We start from the raw sequence: 3,490 nt of genomic DNA on the forward strand, positions 1-3,490 counted from the left end.
ACTAAGGAACCCTGGGGCCACCAGAAGCTGGCAAGACAAAGAAGGACCCCCCTGTGGAGCCCTCGAGAGAGCGTGGTCCTGCTGTCACCCTGAATTCAGACCATGAGGAGCCATGGTGGCATGTGGTTAAGATCGGCAGTCCCAGCCCACCAGTCACCGCATGAGTGACAGCTCTGGTGATCTGCTCCAAAAAGATTAAAAAAGAAAAACACAACCCATTGCCATGGAGTCCATTCAACCCATAGCGACCCTGTAGGACAGAGTAGAACTGCCCCATAGGGCTTCCCTAGGGCTTACTGTAATCTTTACATAAGCGACTGCCATGTTTTTCTCCCATGGAGCAGCTGCTGGGTTTGAACCACCCAACTTTCAGTTAGCAGCCACTGCTGCCCCACTAGGGCTCCTTCCCGTAAAGATTACAGCCTGGAAAGCCTACAGTACAGTTCTGTTCCGTCAGGTGGGGCTGCTGAGTCGGAATCGACTTAATGGCACCCAACACCAACTTGAACAGGCCCTTTGAGATCCTCTGTGAGCCTGAACTTCATACAAGACCAGCAGTTCGCATCCAATGAGATTTCCACAGTCTGCATCCGTTCCTTCTGCCCACCATGCAAAAGGGCAGGGGGCAGGGAGGACGTCCTCTGACCTGCTCTAACCTCACAGGGCAGGGAGAGAAGGATCGAGAGCAACAGCCCAAGGCTGGTTCCTGTGAGGTGAATGTCACACCCCACCACCCTCCGTCCTCTTTACCGGCTCTGACACCAGCCATCCCCCCATGGCCTCCCTGCTTCTCCGCTGAGCTCGATAATCCATTGTAATGGCCACACAGAACCCACAGACAAAACTCACAATTGTGGGGTTTATTAGGGAAGCAACAGGTCACAATTCAGGATCAGAAACGAGTCAGGGTACAGTCCCTTCAATCAGGACAGCTTCTTCTCCGCCACGCTGCAGGCACGCTTCTCTCTGGCTTCGGCCTCCGTCCTGCTTGGGCCGGTGTGACAAAGCCCTTTTAACTTTGCAAACAGGCACCCAAAGGGACACCCTATTCGGCCAGCAAGCCTCCTGCCTAAAGGCACCCAGCTTTCTCATTCCATTAGCTAGGAAGCCTGCTCCTTCATAAAACAAAGACACATATAGTTCATAAATTGTTCTATTTCTAGCCAAGAATTGATTTTTCTTGTCTTCTTTTTAACAAGATTATTTACTATGTATTTTATAATAAACATTTTCACATAATGAATGTTCTTTTGATAGTGATGCACTAAAGGACTAAAATAATGCAATCATATTCAAAGTGTAAAAAGTTGAATATATTTTCATAAAAAAGTAACGATAAGAAAATTTTAAATCAAACTTATTTGTATTTTTGACAAGAATATTTTTCTTCTGAAATATTCAAAATTAGCTATGAAAATGAAAAGGTGAAGTACAAATTATAGTTAATGGAGACAAATGCTTAACACAAAATTATTTGAACAAAACTACAAGTGTTGACTTAATGTTTTAAAATTTTAATTGCATCTCATTAAATCTTACCACATTTTTATAAAAAGAAAACATTCACAATTGAAGTATTTAATGTCCAGCCAGTTGCCGATGTGAGGAGCTGATACCAAGCTTGTCTCACTTGCTGTTGTTGAGTGCTGTTGAGGAAATTCTAATTTGTAGGACCCCATGGGACAGAGTAGAAGTGCCTCCGGTGGTTTCCCAGGCCGTAATCTTTATGGGGGAGCTCTGGTGGCACAGTGCCTAAGGCACTTGACTGCTAACCAGAAGCCTGACGGTTCAAACCCACCAGCCACTCCTCCGAAGGAAGGTTGGACAATCTACTTCTGTAGTGATACCGCCTCAGAAACACAAGGAGGGGTCGCTATGCGTCGGATCCGACCAGACAGCAGTAAGTTTAAGTGGATTTTTTAATATGGCAAAATCTCCCTGAGCGACCACGTGCAGTTGTTGTAAACACCATGATAATTTTTGAGTCCCCCTGGAACCACAGATTAAAACACAGATCAAAAGCAGAGAGTCGGTACAGGCATGAGTTAAGAGGCTATTGGTCGTGAGTTTAACGTTAATGAATCAACAATATCTATAAAATAAATAGGAATACACGTAAAACTGGGTTATGTTTTGCTTGGCTGATAAAAAAAAAATGCTGTAGCCAGAGGCTCTCAGGAGCCCAGCTCTGTCTTCCCTGGAGCAGTGTCTCAGTACTAACTAATTCAGGTTCACAGTGACTTCACAGAACTTAACTCCCAAGAATAATGAGAATCGACCCTCCTGTGTCTTTAATAATACTTTCAAAATGATTTCACCTCCCCTCCTCCTCCCTACCACACATGGAAATGCTGCCTATAAGTCCAGCTTGTGGCTCGAGAGATACTGAGGCAGTATCTCTGTGGAAGTAGATTGCCCAGTCTTCCTTCCGAGCAGTGGCTGGTGGGTTTGAACCGGGGCAAGAAGGTGGCCAAGACGGAGACAGAGACTGGAGTTGTCAAACAATGCCCGGGACCGCCAGGAGTTAGAAGAAGAAAGGAAGGGTCCTTCCCAGAGCCTGCAGACAGACGGCCTTGCCAACACCCTGAGTTCAGACATCTAGCCTCCAGAGTGTAAAACAATCAACTTCTGGTGTTTTAAGCCCCCAGTCTGGGCACGTGGCACAGCAGCCCTAGGAAGCTTGTCGGAGTCTCCAAGTGGCTCAAAGCATTGGACTAGTGACTGAGGGGTTGGTGGTTCAAAGCCACCCAGGGGAGCCGGGAAGGCAGGCCTGGTGATCTGCTTCCCAAGGTCCCAGACTTGTAACCGCTGTGAGCACTTCTACTCTGCACAAATGGGGCTGTCGTGGGTCAGAATCAACTCCATGGCGACTGACCAAGGAAACACACCCCAGGGCAGGTCAGCCCTTATCCACTGGGCTGTGTGTTTCCTGTGAGTTGTCATCCTTTTGTCTCTCGTTTGTTCAGTTCTGAAGCCTGCAAGCTGCACTTTTCAAGCTCTAACAGGTTATTTTACTTGACTTTGTTGTTGTTGGGACTACACACAGCAAAACATACACCAGCTCAACCCTTTCTTCTTGGACAGCACAATGACATTGATGACATTTTGTTGACAGGTTGTGCAGCCGTCTCTCAGTGGTTCCTCCCCATTAACATCAACTCACTGCACCCTAAGTTCCTGTCTGTCTTCTGAGTGGCTGTTGGCACTCTGACCCCATACAGTTCGTTCCTAAAAGAACACAAAGCTCAAGTTGGACACTTGTTACTAATTAAGCTAAACTAATATTTAAGACTTTAGGGGATATTTTTGGTTTAAGCTTTCAAGATTATCTCAGGGTAGTAGTTTCAGGTGTACATTCAGCTTCCATGGCTCCAGAAAGTCTGTAGTCCATGAAATTTGAAAATCTGTTCTGTATTCCCCCCCCCTTTTTTTTTTTTTTTTTATTAGGATTTGGGTGAAGATTTACAGAGTAAATTCACTTTTCATACAG

This window comes from Orycteropus afer, unplaced genomic scaffold, assembly GCF_000298275.1.
Source record: "Orycteropus afer afer isolate SDZICR_OR568_19922 unplaced genomic scaffold, OryAfe1.0 scaffold00006, whole genome shotgun sequence".
In the NCBI taxonomy this organism is placed as follows: domain Eukaryota; kingdom Metazoa; phylum Chordata; class Mammalia; order Tubulidentata; family Orycteropodidae; genus Orycteropus; species Orycteropus afer.